General features: G+C 46.4%; 1 long non-coding RNA gene across 2 annotated transcripts in view; it reads right to left on the reverse strand.

The window, feature by feature from the left end:
• Nucleotides 1-1,085: 1,085 nt before the first annotated feature.
• LOC130159768 (uncharacterized) overlaps nt 1,086-27,364 on the reverse strand; it is a 29,034-nt gene continuing 2,755 nt past the window's right edge. For both annotated transcript variants that reach the window (XR_008825857.1, XR_008825856.1), the window contains exons 3-4: nt 19,265-19,334; nt 1,086-2,483 (exon numbers count right to left, since the gene is read on the reverse strand). This is a non-coding gene — a long non-coding RNA (uncharacterized LOC130159768). The remainder of the gene's footprint in view (nt 2,484-19,264; nt 19,335-27,364) is intronic.

The following is a 27,364-nucleotide window of genomic DNA, read 5'->3' on the forward strand; positions in this document are numbered from 1 at the left end:
CTAGCCCATGGACAAATCTGTTGCATTCAAGCATCTCCCTATGGCACTGCATTCAGACCTGTATCAGCTGCACCCAAGCCACAGACAGCTGCAGAAACTGGGTGACAGCACCATTTTAAATGCATGAATAAGCCAAAGCCCTGCAGAAACACATGCTGACACACATTCCTTGTGTGTCAGCTTAGCACACAAGGAGGCAGCTAATTTCTGGACATGTCCTCCATGGAAAGCACATTGTAGAGTACCTAGTCTGAGCTCAGAGCTGTGGTGTGCTCTGCATCACTGTCACCATCACTGATTCTCTGCCTGAAACCCCCGCAAATTATAAATCTACTGAACACAAACACCCAGCCCCTATACACTAGCCTTCCCACCCACCCGCTGCCCTTTCCCCCAGTCCTGGCAGTGCCTCAACGAGCTTGTCCAATGTGGAGATGCCACTTTCCCTGGGACAGTGGGAGGGAGAGGAGGAGCAGTCATCCAGGACCCCAACCCTTGGATGAAGGCTGGTACCTGTGGAGGTCCCAGCCAGGGACCCTGCTGGGTTCTGCCATCCCACCAGCCAGGAAGAAACAGCCCACTAGCACGTCCATGGCTCAGCTGTGGGAGCCTGCAGCCCAGAGAATTAAGTATTCAGCAACCACTAAACTCACAAATAGACAGTAGGCGCCAGAATCCTCAGCTGTGGCTCCTTGGACTACACTGGATTTACGCTGATTTAAGCCAGCTGAGGATCCACGCCACCAGGCCAAGTCCCACTGGCCTACCTCAAGCTGATGGCTAACTGACGTGACTGATGACTAAGATTTCCATTTAGCCTAACTGGAAGCATGAGCAGTGCCTGTGTAGTGCTACCATTGTTGACTTCAGCCTTTTGTCTTGGGCTGTAACCGATAGGCCTAATAACCGAAATCATACTGCATGCATTCATTCACCCTCTTCGCAAACAGCATGTTATTGAGCTCGGTGGTGAAAAGGCATGCACAAACACAATGGGGCTGGGATTAAGCCCAGCTGCATTACCAAAGTAAATACTTTTGCTGCTGACAGTTTGTCTGTAGGGATTTGGAGAAAAGTTTTGTGCATCTACTTAAGCAACATATGGTTTTATTTTCCCTGTTAACAAAAACAGTAGTGGTCAAAAGTCAACACCCTCTGATGACTGTTCAGTGGCCAATGTGGGAAGGGTTCGGTGGTCTACGTCCAGTTCTTTACATGTCCACGTAAAAATCATCCTCTTCCTGCATTCCTCTCTCACTTGGCACTGTGGTTTACAGTCCCCACAAGGAAGCCGAGGGGGTTTCGAGGTTAATCTCATCTGTCCTCCTCCTTGACTGAAAGCAATGGGTGATGTGGTTCGGGTTAAGATACTTTGCTAGCTTCTTTAATTCCCCGTGTGATGAAAACCCCTCCACAATCTGTTTTCTTGAAGCCTGAAGAGAGTCAGAATTAATCGGCATTAGCTGGCGGACGGGGCATGTCAGCTACTCAGACTTCTAAAGCAAACACAGAGCCGATGAGGACGAGCATCATGCCAAGAACACAAATGGTCTGAATTTAGCCCTTCATCTCCACGACGAATGCATACTGTTCTCCAAAGATCTCTGCAACACTCAATCAACAGCTGGTCACCTTCACATCTGAAACCGAGAAGAAAATCCACAAGAGCCTGGCTTTATATTTGGCGATGACTTCAGTGGGGTGGTAAAGGGCAAAAAGTTGGCCGAGCTTCCACGGGTGCCCATCTCACATAGCTGCGATGAAGCAATTGGCAGATACTGGCACTCAGCATCGTTGGGAAGAAATAAACCAACTACCACCATCATCAAACCCTCCATAGCTGATCCCCCTAAAAGATTTTCAAGCTTTCAAGATGCAAACAGGTCTTGTCTGCACTGAGGTAATGAGAATTACAGCAACTAGAGCACAACTGCTAACACTTAGCATCTGCAGGGTCAGAGGCAGCTCGAGAGCTGCAAAGGGGTGTTAACTAGACCTGCCACATGAAGTAATTGTTTTTAAGGGAGTGTATCCAAGCTGGAACATAGCAATGCAGAACATGCACACTAAGACAGGTGTAATCCCAGGCACAGTGGGTGGGAAGCAAGGCTGGAAAATCATGATTAAGAAGCCAAGATGTGTTGCATAATCCAGACTTCCCTGCCAAGATGAAAGTAGTTTTATTGAGGGACAGATGCTGCATGATGCCCAGGTATTCCCACAACGTGCTTGCCGTCATCAGATGCTACTGACATCTCTGGAAGCAGAAGGTCCAAAGGATTTTGCAGAGGATGCTCAAACCTGCCCACAGCCAGCCAGTGATGGGCAGGCAGCCAGGGCTGGGGGAGTTAAGCCAGGAAGAGAAAACGCTGCAGCTCAGGCTGACGTGCAAAGGGAGCTCACAGATGGGCCATCACAGTCCCATGGTCGCATACACATCCATCCACAGGAGAAAAAGGTAAAGGCAGAAATTGTTTCTGTTCCTATGGAAGACAAACGGTAAAAAACAAAAGCTTATCTTAACATTTTTCTGCAGAAGTCCAGGGTTTTTCATTCAAAAAGCAAAAACTGAAAAATGTTTGGTTTCTGGCAATCAAAAACTGGAAACTTTTTGGCCAGAAACCAAAACAATTTGGGGTTTCTGGGTTTTGGTTTTGTTTTGGGTTTTCTCCAAACTACTTAGCTTTCTTTTGCCAAAAAACTGCACATTTTTCAAGCTTTTTCTTTCTCAATGAAAACCCTAAAATTGTTGTTGAAATTGGACATTTCCCACAGAATTTTTTGACTTTTTTTTTTTTTTTAAAAGGCATTTTCGGCAAAAAGAATGTTTTGAATGAACAATTTCATCCAGCTCTGTAAGCAGATCCTTTGGAGGTTCTATCATACCCTCGCTTTTATCTCCTCTTCCCAGCTCGCTTTTCATGCCCATGGGACTCAGGGCTGTGGCCATGGTTTGGTTTTGACCGCCACATGGCCAAGCTTTACCACTGTGGAGCAGCCGTGCTGACCCTCCTGGGGACAAACAGCTCTGAGGTGGGAATGGCTTGAACTTTGTCTATGAAATACCGACTATCTCCGTGGAAATCAAGAAATGTAGCAAATAAGTATCTGGAGTCTAGATTCAGCAGTTCTTTTACTTGGACCACATTTGGGCCCGTGGTTCCAGAAGATGAAGGTGCTGGTACCCGTCCTCCAAAGTGCCCAAATGTCATTTACCCACAGGTTTGCTAGAGCTGCTGACCCTGGTGCCACCATAAACTCCACAAAGTACGTGGGTATACAGTCTGCATTAATATTCAAGGTTTGGTGCAGGAAAAGTGGACAGGAAGTATGGACAGGAGAAATCAGACCTTATGAACTTCTGACACAAACACAATACTAGTGACTACAAAGAAAACAAAAATTTTTAATACTTTTTTTATCCCAAGCATGGAACTCGGAGACAGAGCTGTAGAGCAAACTCAACACAGAACTTAGAAGGTTTTTGCACCCTGTCTCCAGGGAGAACTTTGATCTGACTCAACGCTGAAACCAGAAACTTTGGAGAAGTAAGGGAAATTTGGGCTGGAGTCTGAGTGCCAGAGTTTAAGACTGTACTTTTATGAGGCAGATCCAAACTACAATAACAAATCTTAACTTCCTGAAGTTCTGTGAATGTGAATTCGGACTGGGTTTTGAATTTCACTTTTCCAACCAATCTCCCATTAAATGGCCATTGAAAGAGCCATTCTTTGCCCAGTTAAAATTAAGAGATCTTGGAGTCTTTATAATAAAGTAGAGCTATCTTATGGCTGCTTTTGTTCCCTGGAAATATCCTCTTTTCTTGCTTTCAAGGTCTGTTGGGATGTTTTCTTTGACTGGGACACTGAACTAGTCCCTGAACTAGGTATTTCATGACCCTGCTAGAGCTAGGACTTCTGTAAGGAAGACCAGGAGAAGGAAGGCCAACATGAGGAGAGCAACCACGCATGTCAGTGGGAAGTGGAAGAGTATGCCAGGAGGGAGGGGGGAGGTGAAGAATCTCAAACTCTGGCAAAAATGTGATTGCCGTCCAGAAAAAATGCCTACTTGGAGGACTTTGGGCAGGATGTTTGGAGGGATCAGCCAAGACAAGAACTATGACAGGAACAGGTGAATTTGGTGTGTGTTGGGGAAGGGAAGGAATAAGGAATGGGTGAGTGAGGACGAGGCAGGTGAGGGGCTGGTTATGAGGACGAAGGGAGTTGGGGACAGGTCAGGGATAAGGGGGAGGGGACTGAGGGGCTGGTAGGTTCTCATGGTGCAGGTAAAGAGAAGGGGCTAATGAAGGATTAAGAGGACTGGGTGGTTGGTGAGGAAGAGGAGCAAATGAGGTTTTGCTTTGCTCCCCCCCCCGCCACTCCCCCCTTGCATGTGGATAATAATGGCCCTTGCACTACTTTTAATCTGATTTTCAGCAAAGTTTGTTTAAGCCTTGACATAGTGCAACAACGCTTGCCAGCTGAGCTGTGGTTAACAGTGCTGTCCCCTAAGCCCCAGGCAAGCAAGGCAAAAGGAATAAAGTAGTTTAAATCTCTGCAAAACATTTCCCAGTTGCAACAGGGTGAAAGCATAGGCACAGTAAATTACTGTGATTCGGCTCGCTGTTAAGACATGCATCTGAATCTTCCACATACAGGAAAGACATTCTGTCATTAACACAAACCTAGAAACAAACTGAAATACCAGCACAGGCTGGTTTGAGAGGCCCTTGACTGGAGCGGTTAGCCTGGGAGGTGAGCTGGGGCTGCTCCTGATGAAAGCCTCACAAATGGAGAGGTGGGTGAAATGCCAGACAGCCCCGGGAGAGAAGGAAATATTTATATTGATTTATTCTGACATTTGAACTGTAATGTCGTTATAATAAACCGTGCCCAAGGAGTGGTGTTATTTGGATTGTCTCAACACCTGATAGTGAGAAACCCAAGAAGGGGAAACTGAGGCAGGGCCAAGATTTGACATCCAGCTGCATAAGCTCCCTTTGCCGTCCTTTACCAGGACTGTATTCACCCATCGTGGACTTACATAGTTAAGAGGATCTAGGAAGCTCTGATTCCTTTGCTTTCCAGAGCTGTTACTCAGGAAAAGACTAATTAAGTAGCAGTGTTATTACAGCAGGTCCTCAAGTCTCCGAACACAACCAGAGGCGATTAGGCAGGCGTCAGCTACTGGGCGGGATTTCCCACTGCCCAGCTGTGTAATTATCACAGCAGCTAAGCCAAAATAATTTGATAAAGAAAACCAGCTGCAGGCTGCAGGTCTGGGAGATAGCACATGTCCAGCAGAAAGAGAAACAATCACCTCTTCTCCTCTGTATTTTTTCAAAAGAAAGATCAATGAAGACAAGCACACAACATTCCTGCAGAGGAGCAGATAGGAATATTGATTTCTGGGAAGCACCTGGAATAAGAATTAGGGGTACAATATGGCTTGCTGCAGTTTTCTTGGAGAACTGAATATTTGCTGCTGCCTCCCTCGCCTAGGGACACAGAGGAGGCAGGTGAGAGCTACTGAGGAGGGAGGATCTGTTGTATTGCTTTGAAATATGGATGCCATGCTGCAGCATCATTCCTGCAGAGAGGGGCTGAGGGCTGTCTTTAATACCCCTAATAAAGCACTGAAGTGGACTTTGAGTGATGGAAAAGCTTTGGGTTTGTTTCCATAAAATCTTCTGATTTCTGTTGTCTGTCACCTTGAGTAACCTCCTGCCTCAGTTTCCCCATCTCTAAAAGGATGGCATCTGTGTTAGGTACCTCACCGGTTGTCTCAGCCACATCACATAATGCCTTCAAACTGGGCATAACTCAGCCCACAGCTCAGGAGCTTTCCTGCCTGTCTGTGCCACCAGATGCACCTTCAAGAGATGTCTTCCCTGTCTATGGTCAAGGCTTTTGATTGCATGTGAAATGGCCATTAGCATCTCCAAATCTGTTCTTGCCTCCCAGCAATGAGCTGCCTGCCAGCAGGGAAGGCTGGTGCACAGGAGCGAGCAGACAGCCAAACACAGGAGAAAGACATGGGCTGCCAGCATGTATGGGAGGGGAACTGGAGCTATTTGGAAGAGCATATGCAGCTCCTTGCCATGGATCAGCAATGCATTTAGTGGTGTAGCAGGACAAAAGCAGGCTAAGAAAATGAGGAGAGGTTGCAACTGGGGAATATACCACCACCACCAGCAGCACAGAGTTGTCTCCACCCCACAAACTAAGCGTGGGGCCCAGCTGATCTGTGTAGGTAGAGAGTCTTCCCCTGGTTGTTTCTGGTATGTAGGTGTCCCAGCACATTGCAGCATGGTGTAGTCTGGCTGTGAGGAGCTCAGCATGAGTCACACATCAAACATGTGGTGATGGCCAGGACTGGACAGACAGCCCACCTCAACCTCCTGGCATGAAGGATGGTGTGAGAGGCAAGGGCCTTGGAAAAGAAGGTCAAGGACAAAAGCCAACGTTTTCCAGAGTAGCAGCACAAAGACATCCATTTCCATTTATATGTAGTATTTTGCTACTACTATTGTAGTAGTTTGCTACCCAATTCCAATTTCATATCACCACCCAAATCTATCTCTTCACTCCTATCTGAATTTATTTGGAGGTCTTTCCCTTCCTTCAAACAGCCAGGCAGGACCTATTCAACAGGTCCTCCTTGAACACTGTTTGCTTGGTGGAATCTGTAGGCAGGGACAGATCTCCCTTGATCTGTTGCATGAAGAACTCATTGCTTTCATGAAAGTCCCATCCTCACTCAGCCTCTAGCTTCATTCTAAGTGCCTGTGCAAATCTGCCAACCATTAGCAAATGCCCTCTCAGAGGGCTTTTCAACCTGCAAATCCATTTGCACTTAAATTGCCTGACACACAGCACTTGGCCTGGATGAGTAACGAAGTGTGTGACCTTCCAGCGATCAACCATTGCTAATATCTCGGCTATTTCAAATGTTTAAGAACTTAATTTAATGCAGTGAGAACAATTTGATTGAATGCGCAATATCTGTAGCAGCTAATTAACCACAGTAGCCCAGAGAGGTCTTGGACTTCATACAACCTTTCAATATAATTACAAATTTTTAACAGCAAAATGAATTTAAATCCAGCCTGACACAGCAATCCATCTTCATCTCCAGATAAAAGGTAGCACACACGGTATTAACATTTAAACAAAAGCCATGGGCAGTGGAGAGAGACAAGGAGCATTAGCAGATGAATTGCTAACAGCGCTGTGGGAGGGGAGGGGTGGATGAGTGCATTGCATTGCACAGGTCAGACTTACAACACAGCCACTCACTTTGGTAACTTTGCCTGAAATCCATGAGTTTCGACTTCATGGCAAAGGCAGGGCCCTTTAGGTATACATGTGCCTCCTCTGGAGGACCAACCAGGTGTGTTGCTACTGACTCATCCTCCTCCTGAATGTGCAGTATGGCACATACCAGCAAGCGTGAATGATCACAGCCCTGCTTTTTTTTAGAGCTGTTTCCCAGCAAAGTGGATCTGAACACAACCACCCCCCACTCCTCTGTGCCTGGGTAGGCAAGAAATGTCCCAGTTGCCTTCTTGCTCCCATCCTGCAGTGCCTAATGTGAACGCTCTACCCTCCTGTGAGCCACACCTGGAGCTTCCTCTGGATATTTCCTGCTCTCCCATCTTCCCGGGCATGGCTTATATGCTGTGGCTTGCAGGGACATAAGGATTAGGATACAGAAGTTGCAAGGTCAAATTTTGACCACACTTGCTATAGCCATGATGGGGATTAAAGTGGACTTTAGGACATTAGGTGGGACTCATGGCCCCCTAATCAAAGAATCAGAATCATAGAATGGTTTGAGTTGGAAGGGACATGATCCTTAGATCATCTATTTCCAACCCCCTTGCCATGGGCAGGGACACCTTCCACTAGATCTGGTTGCTCAAAGCCCCATCCAGCCTGGCCTTGAACACTTGAGGTATGGGAGATCTCTGGGCAACCTGTGCCAGTGTCTCACCACCCTCACAGTAAAAAATTTCTTCCTAATATCTAACCTAAATCTACCCTCTTTCAGTTTAAAGCCATTCCCCCTTCTCCTATCACCACATGCACCTGTAAAAAAGTCCCTCTCCCTCTTTCTTATAAGCCCCCTTCAGGCACTGGGAGGCTGCTATAAGGTCTCCCCAGAGCCTTCTCTTCTCCAGGCTGAACAACCCCAACTCTCTCAGCCTGCCTTCATAGGGGAGGTGCTCCAGCCCTCTGATTGTCTTTGCGGCCCTTTGGACTCTCTCCAACAGGTCCATGTCCTTCTTATGTTGAGGGTCCCAGAGCTGGACACAGTACTGCAGGGAGGGTCTCACCAGAGTGGAGCAGAGGGGCAGAATCACCTCCCTTGCCCTGCCGGCCACACTTCTTGTGATGCAGCCCAGGATATGGTTGGCTTTCTTAGCTGCGAGTATACATTGCAGGGTCTGGTTGAGCTTCTCGTCACCAATGACACCCCCAAGTCCTTCTCCTCAGGGCTGCTCTTAATCCCTTCTCCACCCAGCCTGTGTTTGTGCTTGGGATTGTCCTGACCCATATGCAGGACCTTGCACTTGGCCTTGTTGAACTTCATGAGGTTCACACAGACCCCACTCTCAAGCCTGTCAGGGTCTAATGCAGCATTTCAAGCAGTTCAGGGGAGTCGGAGATGTCTGCTCCTCTCCACTGGCTGTAAAACACATCAGACGTGATTCAGGAAAGCAGTAAGTTTGGGTTCTTCTAACATACAGAGCATCTCTGCGCACAAAACTTTTGTTGATATAAATGGATGCAAGAAGCATGGCGTGGGGTCACTCCCTTGCAAAGCCCTGACATTCAGCAGTATCTGACCTGAAAACTCAACAACCACGAGACACCTTCCCAGCCACCTCCCAGGCAATAATCACAAAAGGGGACGAATACATCTGGAGTTTAAATTTGCTTTCTTGGGTTGAGCATTCTGCATTTAGAGAGTTTCTTCTAAAAGCCATGAAAGCGAGAAGCACATTTTAAGTGGAAGGTGAGATTTCTCCTTCAGCAAGCAACCACCTGCCCTCAGTTGCTTGGATGAGGCATTTTAAGATTTTCTGGAGCCTGTACTACAGTAAAGCCAGTGCAGTTAATTTCCATGGAAGTGCTCCCAATTTACACTGGTGTAAATAAGAGCAGGACTAGACTGACAGTAAAACAGACAAAAAACCAATGAGAATAAACCACAGATGTCCTCTGATCATGATAGTGGGTAGCATTAGTGGATATTAGTAGCTCAGAATAAATAGATAGGACATAAAGGAACTATTTGTTCTTGCTGTTAAGAACCTTTCAGATTCCTACTTCGCTTGTATCTGTCAGAGACATTTTTTCCCCCAAGAGTTTGTGAAACATTACCATAAATCTGTCTGATGTGAGTTCTAATTGCCAAGTTCAAAACTAGGCTGACTCTGCCAAATGTGATAGCATCAGCTGGTGGCGTCATTTGTCATTGTTACAGGCAAATAAACCAGCGAGTTAATCAAAGGGGATGAAAAATGAAGTGGTTTCATTTTTTGGAGTCCTGAATCCGATTCCTTCTCCTTTCTTCTCACCAGTCTGCATCAAAATGCCAACACCACCAGCTGGCCAAAAGGCACTCATTCAAAAGTCCATTGTAGACAACACATAGGCATATTTTCTCAGCTGATAAAATCAAGGACAAACAAGAGGAGGTAATAGTAAGTAGGAGAGAGGAAAAAAATATTCTCTGGACAGTGCAGCTGAAGGAGATGAGCAGATAGGCAATCCCTGCTGCTCAGACGGCACTTGGGTCCAAGGCCCCTCCACATCAAACTGACATGAAGTCTCTCTGGAAGCACAGAGCAGTGAAACATATTCTTCCAAGGGCCCCTTGGACTACTGCATAAAACAGAAAAAACCCGCCAGAAATCAAAATCTGAATGAGTCCAAGCATTTGGGAATCCCATTTGTCAGCAATATGTTGCCTGGAAGCTCAGACCTGGGCTTCTGCTGTTTCTATGTGGATCCCAGCTGTGAGGTGGTGTTTGACCACATGATCACTGTCCTTCTCTTGCAGACAGAAACAGCTGCTTTTGCAAATCTTTGCTCTTAATATGCCAGTGCTGGCCTTTAGCAGATCCAAACTAGATGAGAAGATAACATTTTTTGGTCAGCAGGAACCCTGCTTATCTCCTTCTTAGATACCTTTGATGGAAAGACAAGAATTATTTACCAGATGGAGACCTAATGTATTTCGTATGGTACCTCAAACTGATAAAGCAGGCTCCCTAACGCTCAAGGGATTCAGTCAAAGCATTCTCTTATCATCCTTCTAGCTTCCCTGAAGCACTATGAAGAAATTATGTGGCCAGCACCACACTGGAAGTCTATGGAGATGTACAGGCACTCACAAATGAACGGAGTGATGGGTTTAGCGTTTGAGTGACAGCTGAGTGTACGTGCTTCTAGCCTGTTACAACTGCAAAGTAAATGTATGAGCTGAAAACTTTCATAGTGCCTAATGGTCAACCCCAGGACAGAACCAAGGTCTTCCAAGTCTACAGCCAAGACCAGCAAGAGCATCTCTCCTCATTCTGAATATCTTGAAGGTGGTTTCTCATACTTTCTTTTCCCCCTTAGTCCATCCCCCACTACCTCTCCTAGCAAACTCTACTATGAATCTGATGCAAATAATCCTGAGCTTACATGTATTTGTAAAGAAGTAGAAGACTAAGAGCAAAACAGAGTCTTCTGCACAGCTCTGTCCTCATCCTCCATCTAACTGCCCTTACCCCAGCCACAAAAGCCCCAGACTCTTGCACGTATAATAGTTATTCCTCCTGCCTTTATCTTTTTCTTGATTTTCCCTCTCTTTTACAAGAAAATCATGCTTTAGTTTCACCATTCCTTGATGTGAAGTTTGCTCAGGCAGAATCAGAGCAAATAAAAGGTGAGGACCAGATACTTCTCCACAACCAGCTGTGACTCCTTTAAACTCCATCTTCTTCACATCTTAACATCCAGAGATGAGCAGGTCTAGCCCTGCCAAGGTGCACTCCTGACTGGGGTGTCAGATGCAGCAAGGCTTGCACTTTGAGATGCCAGAAGAAAAAAGCTGTTTTCTTCATCATTATATGTGGAATAGCTTCCTCAATATATGTGGACGAAGTGGAGGGAACAGTGACATTCCCTTTGCCCAAAGTTCCCATAGCTTTTAGGACTTTTAAACTTTCTCCAGAAAGGTAAGTGGAGACTTAGCCCAGAACCCAACAACATCTGTGAAAAAAACCCAAATTAGTAATTTAAAGAAAAACAAAATCGCCTCTCAGGGGGCTTGATCTTATGTTCTCTGAATTTGACCTCCTGTGCACTAATGTGCATGAAAATACTCTCCACAATGAAACATTTCTTCATAGGTAATTATCTTAATTTTTATTACACAGGAATTCCTTTTCCTGTCAGACAGGGTTTGGGTGAGCTGAGCACTGCTCATAACACCTCTAGTTCCTCCCAACAGATATCACAGTGGATGAGCTCACAGAACGTGCATTTCCCCTCTACAAAATTTCAAAATGGGACCACATCCCTACAGATTTCCTATAGCCTACAAGCAGGGTGCATCCGATTTGTCCCTCCAACTCAACAACAGCAGTGGCTGGACATGCTGCAAGGGTTCAGGAAGCAAAGGCTGAGACAGAAAAGAGAAATGCCATTGTAATAAACAAGTGAAAAGCACATATAAGCTAGAAAGAAGAAATGAACAGCAAGAAAGAAGCAGCATGAAGAAAATTTGGAATAATAACTGATACAGTAGCAAGTTTCTGCAGGTAAGACGTGTGACCAAGGTGTCTTCTGTCTGCCTAAAATGCAGCGATCAGCACACTGGCTTAGTGCATACAATAGCAGTGGGCCTCAGAGGTCAAATCATCCTGCAAGACTCAAGATCATCTCCTTTACTATGAATGAGAGATCCTACTGCTGAGTATCTCCAGCTGAGGTCTGCTGAGGATAGTCTTGTATCCCCCACATCTGGCATCACAGAGCATTGGTCATGGTCTGAGACCCCAGTGTCCTGTGCCAATGGCTCACTACATCGGCATGTTCCCATTCTGAAAGCCGAAACCAAACCAAAAACACATGTCATCTTGCCAAAACTCACAACTCCACCCCAAATCTCATGACCTTTGAAATCTCAGATTCTAGAAGTGAGTCTTTTACCTCCACCTGGAAAGAATTCCTTGGTGGAAAGCATCCTGTCCCATACACCCATACAAAAAGAAAAATAGTGCATGTTTTCATACCAATGAGCTCTCAGCCCCACTGAAGAGAGCCATTGTGGAGCAACTGCATTATAAAAGATATTAAGATCTCTTCCAGACCATAAAATATGCAACAAAACAGAGTGCCAAATACCAGTCCTTTCCATGGCCCAAGACAAAGAGCCGCCCTGCAAAGCATTAATCCCTGCAGCTGCCTTGAACTATTCATGTCTCTCAGCTTTACGTAAGGAGCCATTCCATTCTAGCTACCACTCTCCCCAAAACAGAGATTTGCAGTCTTTAACACAATTAAAGGTCATTCTGTGAACAGAGAACCCAAAGATTTCAATGGGAGGCTGTGACTTCTTAGGAGAGAAGGCCATACTATTTCTTTTTGGTGGAGAGTAAATTCATCCAAAAATGCATTTATGGTTGTTTCTCCCTTACACACATCAACACCCCTTTCTTTTATCTAATGGCTTCATGGTTAGTATATTCACTTATTCTGTGAGGGACCCTGCTTCAATTTCCTCCTGTGCCTGGGGCCATCTGAGCATCTCTGATCTTCCTGCCCCAAACCACCAGAGCACAGGGCAGAGCTACACAACTGAGCATTACGGAAGCCCAGTGGGTTGGCTTATTGAGGTCAGCTCTGCAGGAGCAGCCAGTTGTCCCATGTGTCAGCCGGGGACCACATACCACCTCCTACTGCTGGGGATGGCAGCACCCAGCTTCGGCTGCCCCCCAGAAGGTGACCTGCAGGAGACACAAAACCACTTGCAGAATTGTGGGAAGCATCATGGTTTGCTGAGCTTTGGGCAAAATATATTCCCAGTTTAGACACAGACTGCAGCGTGCCACCTGAGCCACCCCATTATAGACCTCTGGTGGGATTTTCCGTTTTCTTTTACTGACACTATTAAACTTTTCATACATAGAGATTTGGGGTCGGTCTCTTCTCCCAGATAACAAGCCACAGGACAAGAGGAAACAGCCTCAAGTTACACCAGGAGAGGTTTAGATTGGATATTAGGAAAAATTTCTTCACCGAATGGTCAAGCATTGGCACAGGCTGCCTAGGGAGGTGATGGAGTCACCATCCCTGGAATTGTTCAAAAACATGTAGATGTGGTGCTTAAGGACATGGTTTAGTGGTGGATTTGGCAGTGCTGGGTTAATGGTTGGACTTGGTGATCTTGAAGGTCTTTTCCAACCTAAATGTTTCTATGATTCTATTCTATGATTTTATAAATATTGGGAAACCTAATCTACAGACTAGAGAGAGAAAGCCATAGTCTCTTCTGTGGCAGAAAGGATTTTTAGGGTTTAATCATACAAAGCTCTAAAAAGTAGATTTGAAGAACATCCTCTGCTAAATATCCTATAGCTTTGTGGTGGGCCTGATCGCCTCAGAGGCTGAGTTTTGAAGCTGGGCAGAGGGTCCAGTGGGGACCAGTAGGGAAGGAAATTGCATTTACGTTTCCTTCCCTGTGGGTAAACACCCAAAGAGATGGGCCTTTGGACATAAGGCAGCTACCACTTCCACATGGTTATTTGGTTCTTTGCTTTTTCTACAAAGGCCTGAAAATAAAATGTTTTGCTTCAAATCAAAAGAACATTTGGCTTAACACAAGAATGTTTTTTAATTTCTTGGGTTATTGAAAGAAAGCTAAAAATTTTAAGCTTGGCGGGAGCAAAACCTAAATTTTTTACAAATGCTTGGTTCTGTAACTAAGGCACACAAACAAACAAAAATCTGTTTCTCACAGCTCAGCTTCTCATCCCAATGAAAGGTCTTTCTCCAAACCACTAGTTTTCAGCGGGTATGAGATGCCACATTTGGTGCTTTGCTTATTTGGAGGCTAGGAGACCTCTGCTTAGCAGCAACTAGAAGAAATTCCCTCTAGTGACAAGAAGCCCATGTTTCTGGCACAAAAAGCTGTTTTGCACCTTCAGGTGGCAGTTTTTGGCAAGATTTGTAATAGTGAAACTTGTTGCACCAGCAGCCAGACTGTATCTCACTTATTTTAACTGAAAAGGAGGCAAAATGAGAGGCGGTGATGCAGCACTTCAGCTGACATAGGTCGCTTGAAGGGGTCTAATAGGCAAAAGAGTCTAGAAGATAACTCCACAGCTGCCACCCAGCACAGTGCCTCTGAGGAACAAGTGACTTGACCAAACCGCTGGCCAGGATGCCCAGCTTGCATCTTTGGACAAGCACTGAAGTCTCCTGGGACCAAAAAAAACCACCAAAACCACTAAGAGCTGGTAAGATTAAGCTAATTTGTCCTTCCCTGTGAGCCATCAAAGTATTTTTAAATGGACCTTGAGTAACAGAGCCATCCTCACTTGTACAGCCCATGCAGTAGATGAGAGGAGCTTCTGGCCCCAGGCAATATCTTCTGGGCATCATTCTCAATAGGAAACAAAAATGAAGTTGTTTCATTAGCAAAAGGACTTGTTCTCCCCAACACTCTGGTTTCTGGCTGTCCCAAAGCCCCTAATGGCTCTGGTACTTGCCTGTACTTGCAAGTGCCCTGATGAAGTACTACTAAATCCTGTCTCCCAAGCCCATCCCACACCAGTTTTATGAGACAACAAGCACTCAGTTTAGAGGCTCCCAGAAATGTAATGTGCAGTGACTGAAATAACCTGTCTGGTGACTCAAAATGGCTCAGACAATTACATATCCATTGGGATTCTCAGAGCTGTGGGGTGCATCAAAACCAGTCTATATTGAGCTATGAAAGCGTTTTCACTCTCAAATATGTGAATGAACTGGGCAAAAAAAAACCAGATCAGTGTTTTTCCAATGATTATGGCGTCTGCTATCTAAACTTTTGGGTAAGGGCAGGGACACATTTCCCTAATACTTCACTGCACCAAAATTCTAGTCTGCTCCACCTGAACTCACAGGGATGCAGGCTTGAACTATGTATGCATAGCTACAAGCCCAAACCCAAACTCTGTTAGTAAAGGCAATGGAAATCAGGACGAGGTAGCTCAGACTTCAGTTAGGCAACTTCAAGCAGAGGTGCAAACCTCCCATGGTGTCTGGAGATGCTAATTTTTTACACCTCGTGCACTCCCTTCCTCTGGCTAATTCTCAGAAATGCGTCAGCCAAAGGCATTTTTTAAGCCTCTGTGGCAAAGGGTGAAACTTCAATCTCCACAGCCCAGCTCCTCTAGCTTTTGGGGTGTGCCAGGCAGCCGAATATCTGTAAGCAAGAAACCATGCTACCAAGGGGAAAGCAGGACTTGAGCTATCCCTTGAAATACCCTCAAAATACAAATGCTGCTGCCAAGGGGAGAGCTAGTGAGGGTATAATCCCCATGGATTCTCCACCCGATCATGAAAGCAATTCCAAAGCAAAGTTCAACCCCCAAAGCTCAGAGTGGGAAATGTTTCAGCCTCTCAGGTCTCTTGGGCTCCTGGGCTGCGTTTGCCTTTCCTTGGCTTTACCTTCTTGCTGCCGCCCTTGTTCTTGCTATCTCTCCTTGTTCTCCCCCTCCCCAGTCCAATCTCTCCTCCCCAGCTGTCACATTTATCTCTTCAGTGGGTCCTTTCCATGGCCCTTCTTTGCCTGGGAGAGAAACAAAAGGCTTTACACCCAGTCTCCGGGCTCATTCCTGCACAGTGAACAGCAGCGGCTCCCACAGAACAAGCTGCTTTCCTCTCCAAAATAACAACTCAACCTCCTTCATGGATCTGTCCCGAACCACAGCTTTCAGCCCAGATGCACGCTGCAGGGTCGATGCGAGCATTGCTAGGAAAATCCCAACCCAATGCCACTCCATTAGTAAAATGTGCCTCACACTCAGCCAGCAAAGCCCTGGGTTCTGACTTAGGTGCAACCATCGCTGCTGCTGCTGCTGCTGAGCATTTTGCAAATATCTGATGATGTGGCCCCTCTCCTGAAGGCACCATGATATAATTAGGCAAAAGCATGGTGGAAGGAAAAATAAAAAGAAAACATGGGTAGATTTGGCACACAGCCTGCTGCTCTCTTCCTTTGTTTATAATACGTATGAGGGAGAAAAAGCAGAGAATGAAGGATTTTGTCTATTTGCAGTGCATGCAGGTCTTGCAGCATTATTAAAGGCTAATTTGATGATCTGCAGTTTTACATTCTGTTCTTCCCAAGATTTGTGAAAAAGTACATGGGACAGGCAAAAAAACACAGTGCGAGGGGACTCTCAATCTCTCTCCAAAGACAATTAACTGTTATGATTATTCACTAATAATGAGTTCATGTTTGCAAACTAGACTGACCACAGAATATGCTAAACACGTTATCATCGGCTCCGAGCGCAGTGAAACCTGATAGGGCTTCAAAACACGCCGGGTTCCTTGCTGCGAGGAGCATTGCTTGCTTTTTCATCTTCTGCCTCCAAATTTCAGTATTATTTTAAAACTGTAATTGAATTTCAGTCCTCTGTGTGTGTGTGTGTGAAGAAAGGAAACACTTCTCCCAAGATTTACTGCATGTCTGTTACTGTGTGGGCTGTTTTGACTCTGCAGCGTAGCAGAGACCATGCAAACCGCGCGCTATTGGAATCGGTTCAAACTTTTACAGTCCTTCAAATTGGGGCTGGAGCCGGAGAGGAAATACTAAAATCCTGTATATACAACTTCTGTCTGTGAGGGGGAGAGAAATTCCATGAAAATTAAGAACTCAATGATGTATAAATTTATATTCTGTTTAAAGAGTAGGTTGGGGTTTTTTCTTTTTTCTTTTCTTTTTGGGGTCTTTCTTTTTTTCTGTTGAAAAAACAATTGAACTCTTATATAAGGAAACCTAGGTTCTTTAAATAACACTGGGTCCTGAGAGCTGGTGGTAGAATAGGGGCTCAACCTTTTTATGCCAAGCCATCTAATTAGCATGTGAGCCAAGTTTTATGAAGGTGAGTCAGTTCAGACGTGTTGCTCCTGAAAAAGCCAAGCCAATTTCTTTTAATGGCATGTGCTGTGAGTAATTAAACCGGATTCTGCAATCAGCTTATTGTCCTTCCTGGCTGCAAACAGCCGCCAGTAGGCTACAGTCAACAGGCACATCCACAGCAGCTCCTGCCCAGCAGGGACCGGCAAGCCCCATGGCCAGGGTGGAAGGCGGAGAGGATTCAGGATGCTTTTAGCACCCTCTGATGGCTGTGCAGCTTTGCCCCAAAGACCCTTTCAGTGAAAAAAAAATAAAAATAAATCAAATATAATAACCTCATCTTGGGGCTTCCTATCCCACCAGTGTGATGCCCAGTGCCTGGCCTCACTCTGCCAGTATGGTGCTAGCACAGCACTGGTTTTGGAAACATGGATGCCCTGACCCACCCTTGGTGGCTTTCCAAAGGGATCTCACAGCCTCCCCAGCTTCTGCACGTGGCTCTTATCCAGAAGGAAGCTGATCTAACCAGGACTATTCCCATATTGTTTCCATTATATTTTTATGACTGTCATGTGGACAGGGGAAAAGGGGAGGTGGGGGGAGACAAACAAGAGAAAAAGAAAAGCAGGACCTCAAGTTCTGCCTTTGAGGAGGGAGCTGACAAAAATGTGATGGTCAACTCCCTCCAGCACACGGAGACACTGAAAATCTGAGCAAGCACAGGCAGCCCTGCAAGGGGAAGGACGGAGCACTTCCCTCAGATGAAGTTTTACAGCCCCTCTTGTAAGCAAGAAGGCTGTAACCGCGGTCCCCCTTCCTTTTTGGGGTGGTTTTTTGGCCTGGGCAAATTGCCCCTGATCACACAGGTCAAAAGAAAGCAAGTACAACAATCTGACAAATTGCTTTCTGCCTGGAAATGCTTGTGCTGCTCCAGCAGGACACGTCGCTCAGCGCTTCCCCAGCTGATGCCACGTGTTTTTGTCCCGGCGGTGGCACTGCATGACCCGTGTGTCACAGTACCTCAGTGGGCACATTGCAGCGGACCCTGGCGCTGTGGCTGCTGGTAGCTCACATCCCCAGGGTCAAGCACACCAGTGCATGTCCCCAGACTCTTGCAGGCCAAACCGTTTTGTCCCCCCATCCCTGTGACAAACATCTGACCCTGCTGAGCCCCACCTGGAAAACGGGATAATTTTATTTCAGACTGGGCCCCTCAACTGGCTCCTGCTGGTGCTAACAAGCTGAAGTGGTGCAGCTTGTCCCTACACTGATGCCACCACGCTGGAGAAGGAGAGTTTGTCTCTCTTACCCCACATGGGTGTCCATGCCACCAGGCTTTGGCTCTCCATCGATCCCTGCCCTTCCCTCAACATGTAAAATGTTTCTGGAGTTTGTCCTGCTGCCAAAGTGAAGAAAACCAGGAATCTCACAGAATTTGTCAGTGGGAAAGAAGTTTGCTAACCTGGTCAAGGCATGGAAGGCAGAACTGAGGGCTTTTTAATTTGGCGGATAATCAGGTGCTGATATCAGGACTGGCTAGCAAAGGAAGAGAAAAGAGAGACAGATGAAAAGGAGAAATCATCTTCTCCAAATATGTATGCTTAGTAAAAGCCCTGCACTGGATGCAAGATCTTTCTATAGCTGGTCTTCACTGTGATATTTCTTAGAGTTGTGTGTGAGCGCCTCGCCTTAACTCTCCAATATCTCCTGAAGTAAAGCGTGCACAGTTACTGCCTTTGTGTTAAGGTACAGGCAAGGCTCAAAGCAGCCCATCACATGCAAAGTGGCTGTATCCAATACTCTTACAACAGGACAGCAAGAGCTGGGTGCACATAACTAGGCTGGATTATCTTCTCCATGTATGGCCACATATCCGTCAATACTGTTGTAACCTTTCCCTAGAAAATGTCATTTTTAGCATGGAAGTTTTTGACCACACAAAAGCCATCAGACCTAAAATGTGCATCACAGTGCTTTATGGGAGCTGTGGTTTTCTCCTGGGGTTTCCACTTTCTGCAGGGTCAGGAAGCTCAGCCACACTGCACCATGAGAACAGCTTGCAACCAAAGAGGAGACATCAGGATGGGCGACAAGGTGGCAGAAACAAACCGGGTCAGGGAAAGCAAATTACCCCTGCCACTTTCAGCTGCAACATTTTCAGTTCTGACAGACCCAAAAAGACTTTTGTTTTCATCAAGTTTCTGCAAAAGAAAAATCGCTTTCAGGCAAGGACTCATTGTTTCCTTCCTTTCCTCTGAGTGATGACAGATGTTGCAGAAGCCCTAAGCATAGGTGAAGTAGGAGAACCACATAAATATAAGCTAAAATGCAGCTAGACTTCCCGTGGAATACCATCAACCCTTGTAAATATTGCAACGTGAACAGGTGTCTCAGGGGCAGAGGGGAACACTAAACAACGCAGGGAAGATTGCCAGCATTGCTGGAGAAGCTCCTGGAAACCCCAAGGCCAGGGTCCCCTGCCGTGCCGTGGGCTGTATGCTGAGTTCATGTGGTCCCCAGGAGCGTTACAGGCCAAAGAGATGACAAGAAAGCGAAGAGAGGTGGAATAGCTGCTGCAGGGTCACCTCATGCATCTGTGGCAAAGCCACACTCTCCATCCCTTCATACCCTGTCCAGAGACCTGTGTGTAGACACCAGAATAAGTCAAAGATGGGCAGCAAACTCTTACTCCCACAACTGGTGCCTTTTTCCATCTGCGTGCTCCATGGCGGCTGGACAGAGTGGGACAGGCTAGGTTGTTGGGGTTTTTTTAAAGCCATCCAGAGGTAGAGAGTGCACCACCTCTCCAGCTGAGCCATGTATGGTAGGAAGAGGCATCTCTGAATGAAAATGTCAGTTTGGTCTCATGCTTGCACCACTTCTTAAACTTCTGAGGGAAAAAGTAAAACGATTGACTCCCAGGTCTCTCACCAGTGGGTTGTGTGTGGTTCCTGAAGCATCGGCACAGCTCCCTCCTCAGTTGTTAGCAATTTCACAGCATCCTTTTGGATGTAGCGCAAAGGCAGTATGACTTCACCAGTCAATGTCATAAGGACTTGATCTCTTGGGCATCACTACACTCGTGTGCTGCCACCTAGGATGTACCAGCAGGGACATCAGCTGCCCACGTTGCCCTACGGCTCTTCGATGGGATGGCACAGCCCACTATGCCCCGACATCCCGGGGCTGTTACAGGCGCCACCACTGTCAGGCCAGCTGAGATGTGTCTACACATCTCTGCTCCCTAGGTAGTTATCTGCTAAAAAAGCTCATTTAGGCCACAGAATGAAAGCTGAGAGGAGACACGGTTGCTGTCTATAAATACATCAGGGGCAAGCACCAGGGAGGCAGTGGAGCTATTGAAGCTAAAAGACAATGATGGCACAGGAACAAACGGGTATGAAGAGGCCAGGAATAAATTAGGCGAGAAATTAGAGAGAAGACAACCCTCTGAGAAGCTCTTGCCTGTAACAGCCCTCCAATAAGGACTACGAGACACAAAGCGCTTTTCAGTCAGATGGATCTGACTAAATTAGTGAAGATGTGGGGTGGATGTGGGGTGGCTGTATGTCACTGCTGCCTGAAACACAAAGGGGCATAGATTACACCCAGGTGATCCTTCCTAGTCCCACATCCCACATTCTTATGAATGTGTAGGTACCATGCTAGACACATAGGCACATACAGAGAAATAACTATAAATGCTAATTTGACCTAAGATGCCCCAATGTCCCATCAAAGTGTCCATGTTTGGAAATGTAGCTAAGAGAAAAAAGCCCACTATAACTTTTTCTATGAGTTCGGCCATTTTTGTTACCTATTTTTTTGTGCTGGTGCCCACCAGCCTACCAGCAAGATGTGCTGGCAAGGAGCCATGGTCCCTGCTCCACAGGGCTAGCCCAGGTCTTCTCCAAAGTGCAGGTAAAATTGAAATTCAGTCCCTTGACAAGGAAGGGGCAGGACTAGACTGCTTATCCAATGGAAATAGGTAAGGAAATGGCCTGACCCCCCCAGGCAACCACATAGGGAAAACCAGTATGACTTATCCTAGTGGCTCTTGACAACAGGAAAGGTAACACATCCTGCCATCAGTGGTAACCACCACCACATCATTCCCCCAGCCCTCCATAGTCAAAGGTGCAAGTGAAACAAAGCCCTGACGTGGAACAGAGAGCTCCTTCTCCTTGCATCGGGAGTGGAAGCAAAGCCACAGCACAGCCCCAGCACAAAGCAGCACCAGGCACAACCATGGTGCTGGCAGCCCGTGCAGCCTTGCAGGCTGCTGCCCCAGTGCACCCCCAGCACAGATATTGCTAGCCAAAGGGATGCAGCCCCCCAAAACATCACTGCCCCACCCCGGGGTCTGATATTGCCTCTTGGCAGAAGCACACTAGCATCCACAGGGCTTTAAACAGGTTTATGATGTCCGTCCTGCACAGCTGGAGTCCCCCTCGATGCTGTGCCTGCTGCAGCACTCCCCAAGGAGCTTTTCCAGCCCACGTGCTGCAAAGCCAAGTGTGGGTGAGGAGGTGGGCAGGGACAGCTGCAGTTCGCTGCCTTGTTCCTGCATACAAACCGGGGATTTATGGCAGCTGAAAGGGGAGAGCCCAGCTTTTCCAAGGGGTTCTGAACACTTCCCACCAGTCCACAAAACCTACATAAGACTAAGATTTACTGGAGGAAAATTGTAGGCACTCCAAAAACATATTCTTTTTTTTTTTTTTTCTCTTCTTCATGCCGTTAAGAAAGCTCTGGTTTAACAGCTGGCTATTTGCCAAAACCCAGCCCCCATTATAAGATCACACTTTCGAGAAGATTGCAGAAATAGGTTTGTGCTTAAAAGTGTATGATGCATAAACATATGATATACAGGTTCCCTGACATCCCTGAGATACCTAAACTATACCCAGGTTAAGTCGGGTACTGTAACTTGGATTTGTTCTGTAAACACTTCTAGGCTACGTTATTTTTTGTGTCTATTTTGCTCAAGCTGTATTATCCTACTCATCCCAAATGAGAGCAAATAAACCTTTACTACCACACCCCATATGATATGTTCCCTACATACTTCATATTTAACAGGCAAAGATCACTAGGAATGTTTTAATCCGATTGTTTAAAAAAAGAGAAAGCAGAGTCGGGGCAGATGGGTAGGTGAAAGGTCTGATTTCTAAACTTGTAATTCATATATAGCTCTCAATTCCTCTGTACATTTAGGTTCAAGCCTGGGAATGTTATTACCAAGCATAGCATTTATTACATATATTTTTTCAATAAAAAAATCAATGGCTGTTCTCACAGACACAGCATCATCTTACATAAAACCCCACAAGCCCTTCTTCTGGCCCACTGTCTTCAAGTATTTTTAAGATCTTTCTGACCATTGGAGACTCTAAAAATGTGAGCAATTATGTCAGGTTTAAGAGATGCTGGAAGGGGACCCTCAGGAGAGAAGCTGTTTCGTGTAACTCTCCTGATTCCCCGAGAACCACAAAAAGCTCCATCACATCTACCAATGCATCTAGAGGAAAAGATGCATTTTAATCCACTTTAAAAACAGAGAAATGCACTCTTGCGGCTGTGCAATGATCAACCATCCAATAGCCCATGTATTACAAGCTTAATATTTACTCCAAAAACACTTTGACCTCACGTGCACTTGGTTTGCAGACTTCAGGAACGTGCCCCCACTCCTCCCAAGCAAGGTGAAGGCAGGGGACACTGGAAAGTCCTCTCCATCTTATGTTGCCCAAAGACATTCTCCCCCTCGCTGCACACCCTGAAGGAGCAGAGCACGAGCCGAGGAGCTAACCCCACACTTGTGAATTGAGACCATCTTCCCATTCCAGCGCACAGCTCTTGCATATTTTTGTTTCGAAATGAAACAGTGTTAAGGAGGCCTTTGGGAAATGAAACAAAAATGGCGTTTTATTTCTTTTTTTTTTTCCTATCCATCACTTCTCCTCAAGACCTCAAGTCCCAGGACATCCTGCTTGACACAATCCAGAGCTGGGCCCTTCAGGCTCTAAATGAAGTCACAGCTTCAGGATTTCCAGGCAGAAAGTTCACTGGAAGGGCCATGGGAGGGGTTTTGTCCTTCCTAAGGAGGATGACAAGTTGCAAGAGAAACCTGGATGCTGGTTGCAAAGGTAGGAACTCAACTGTTTGAGGAGCAGGACAAACCCATGAATAGTTTTTTTTTCTTGTGCCCGTACAGATGGTGTTTTAACAAGGTATAACTTCATTTGAGAGTGTTCACAGAAGCTTATAATAGTGACAAGAATAAATGAGCTATGCCAATTCACTCCATGGACAGTAGGTGGGGAATCTGTGAAACCTATGAATTCCCTGCAGCCCCCTCCTTTCTCTGTACTCATCTGAAACACTCATTTTTCAGTTCCCTGTTATAACACAGGAACAGCCTCCCCTTACTCACCAGGGAGTCACAAGGACATGGGATGCTTAAGTATTCTTGCATGGGAACATCTCCTATGTACCCAAAAAACATCCCCCCACCTCCACACCCTCCCATAAAACAAAATGAGCCCCAGTTCTGCCTAAGTAGCAGCCTCATGAAGGAGGAAGGGAGGTGATCCCTTCATGCTTTTTGTACCCCATAAATAAAGGAGCATAGGAGGGGCACACACTGCATCTAACTGTGCTTCTATTTCTGGAGATACTTCTCTTTATGATTACATGTCACTTCACTGTCACTGTGCAGGGACCTCAGTAGATGTATCGGCTGTGCCTTCAAGCATAACTCTTTGGGAGCTACATGAAGGCTCACAGATCCCTCAATTTCAACCTCAATTTCCATGCTTTGCTTATGTTTCAGATGCAGTAAGAAAAAGTGATCCACCTCGAAATCCAGTGACAGCAGGTTAGCCCACTCTCCCCTAACACTCCAAGCAGTCAGGAACATTCAATCTGGAAATCATCATCGCCTTATGAAAGTGGCCACTTATTTTGAGGACCCAATAAAGTCAGTTTGCTTCATACATGATGCTTGGCACAGCTTTCCTCCCAGCTTTCCCATATGAAATTTTAGGCTTAACACCTTTTTTTCTGCAAAATTTTCTTTTGAGTGTTCAACTGTTTCCTGTTAAAGTTTGTCCCATGGTGAGATATGAAAAGCACAGATTTTGGCTAAAAATTAGTTACCCAAGACAGAAAGTTTCTACAGATCTCATAAACTTCATAGCCCAAAGTGATTTTTAAGGCTACAACCCTAGGGCTTCTTTTGGGCCAGCCTTTGACTGAACCTGGAATTTGGTTGAGCATCATTCAGTTCCCAGTGGAGACCATCACTTTGGGAGATATTTTACAGTTTGAGATTGATTTCAAGACGGTGGCTCTGGCAGAAGCACCTATTGTATTGCATGGACTGTTGAGACAAAGGTTGTTGCAGCAACGCAGCACTGACTGCCACCCACACAATGAACCAGTGTAAGAGGGGAGAAGGGATCCCTCTGTGGGCTCCTCAGTCTCTGGTCCTCAGCATCACAGGCTACTGGCTTCCCATGCTGTGCTCATATTGCTCCATTCCAGAGCACCGCAAGCTCATTTTTACAAACCTTTCACCATTTCCCTCTAAAACCCCCTCCTCTGCCCACTGAAAGGTGGCTTCCCCACCTCCCATGCTGGGATGCAGAGGGGTACCCACCCCAGCACAGCCACCTGGGGGCTGGCAGCCACTCAGGATGCCAGGGCTGTGGTTTCCAGCGCAACAAAAATAACATTAAGACTATCAACCTATTTCAGGACCGTTCCCTCATGCAGGGCTACCCAGCCAAACTATTCCAGGCTGCTACTGTACTTGCTGATGGATGCTGCCTGCGTGTGCCCAGCATACTGTACATTCCCTTGTAAGGGCTTGCCCCATTCCCTGCTATGCTCCGAGTTGTTATCTGGCCATTTGCCCTACACCTGCTGATGGAAAGGTCCCCACAACACCCACTCTTGAAAACCCACTCCCACAGCTCTCCTGGAAGCTCCCTGGCAGGCTACAATGGCTTCAGATTGAAGGAGGCGCTCCCAGAGCAGAGCTGAGATGGTGCATCATGGTCCTGTGGGACAAGGTCACAGTGCTCTGGTCATGCAGCAACCCACGCAGAAGACATGTGCTTCTCATTAGGAAACTGTTTAAAAAAGCATTAAACCATTCCTGTTTCCTGGACCCTCTGCAGTCAGCTACGCGTCTTGGACTGGGGTGCTGGAGAAAGAAGCCAGGGGTAAGAGCTGGGTCCCACATGGGATCTCCAGCTCAGGTCTACATTGGAGATCCTAGAGTTGGAGCTTCACTCGGGGTTTATCATCACTGACATTAACAATTTATAACAGCAAACCCAAACAAGGTCCACAGAGGCGCTCCAAAGATCACTGAGGGACAGGATGGCAGCAGGCTGTGTTGGTGTAATGCCTCCTGAAATGGGATTCTGGGCCACTCCAAGGGCTGCCGGGATGAGTAATATTAATGAAGCAATCTTGGAAGAGAAATAGTTGAAAGCCAGTGGATATGGGGGTTTCTCAGAGTCGAAACATTTCAGATCTCAACCCAGAGTGCTAAGGACTGAGGGCTGGGTTCACCCTATCCAGCTGTATTTTGAATAAGATGTCTCACTGCTCTGTGATTTCTCTGCAGCCTGTGAAGACAATTCAAACTCCATGTCTAAAGCAACTCATCTCTCTCTATTGACTCCAGAGGGAACTTAGACCAGATGCCATTTCAAAATTACCTTTGTCCAATGGTCCTTCAAAGGACCTGAGTTAGTGGGGCAACCTAACCTGAAACCTTCAGTTTACCACCAAAGCAAACAGAGGTCCTACACAAATGTCCCCATAAGACATTGAGCCTGATGTCTGCTTGCCCTGGCCTGTGGGAAACCCCTTGAGAGCAGGTAGGAGCACATGGCATCCATGGCCAACCAGCTGTTGGCCTTTTGGCTGGAATGGGTGGTCATACCTAAAACCACTGCCACGGAGGGGGTGACTTCTTGATTTTGAGAGCTCTCCACCAGCAGCTGAATTGAAAATATACAGAAAAGAGCAATTCCTTGATGGAGGTCAGCTTGCAAGTCATGAGATTGGCTCTGAACTTTCTTTGGGGAGTAGAGCAGCCCTCTCTGAAGTCACTCACTTAACCGCCATAATACAAATGTGGTTTTGTTTTCCCACCTACCTTTTTGCCCCACTGAAAACATAGTGCTCAAATAGTATTTCATCTGTCCTCCACTTCCTCACCATGTTCCCTTCAAAACCTGCCCTGAATACAAGCTACTCTCTCCCTCTTGAGCTTTTCAAGGGAACATCTCCAGTGGTATGCATCCACCAAAGATACTGGGCACCTAAGAGACACACAGCAAGAACTTTCAGTGCTTAATTCAGAATTCACATCCCTAAAATTCACACAGCTGCCCTTTACTCCTGGAAAAACCTGATATTTGTAGGGACTGTGGTTCCCACTAGCAAGGTGCTTACCTGCCTGTTAGTGGGCACTCCCTCTCTCTGTACCATTAGTTTTTTACTCCTGTTCTAAGGCTTTTCCTTACAAGAAAATGCTTAAATATGCAATTTAAAAATGAGCATGATTCTTACCATGCAAGGGATGTCAAGCTGAAGAGCAGCATGAGCAGAGAGAGGGGCACACCAGAAATGTCTAGTTTGCCTACCTACAGTCACAGTCCTTGCAAAAGACTCAAGACACGGTTTGGCATTGCTCATTTCTCACACCATGCACAAAGACAGTCACGGTGCTGTCAGATGCTTGGGTTTTGCTCTGGAAATGGATGCCTCATCAGTGCAGAGCACAGTGGCCATGACAGCTCATGTCACGGGAAGCACTGAACACCTGCCAAGAGCAACAGGAGCAGATGGGGCCATGCACAGAGGCGATTACAGCAGGAGATGCTCCCTGCTGCTCAAGGAACCCACAGCCATCTTGCACTCGCATCTGAGGAGCTGACAACAGGACTGACCAGCACGAGATTTTGCATCTAAGGAGCATTATTTGCTGCAGAACCTCCTTCCCATTTGTGAGCCAAGGGGGTAAGGCCATCAGGATCATTGAGCTCTCAGAACCACCAGAAGCTCTGCAGCTTTTTGGCAGTAACATGTCCCTGCTGTCCTTGCGATACGGCTTTCAGACACACACAACCTTCAGCCGAAAGCACCGCTTGATGCTGGGCACTTTCAAAAGTTCACCCAGCAATCCCGAGCCAGCTCACTGTCCCAC

Source organism: Falco biarmicus, chromosome 1 (genome assembly GCF_023638135.1).
Source record: "Falco biarmicus isolate bFalBia1 chromosome 1, bFalBia1.pri, whole genome shotgun sequence".
Taxonomy (NCBI): Eukaryota; Metazoa; Chordata; class Aves; order Falconiformes; family Falconidae; genus Falco; species Falco biarmicus.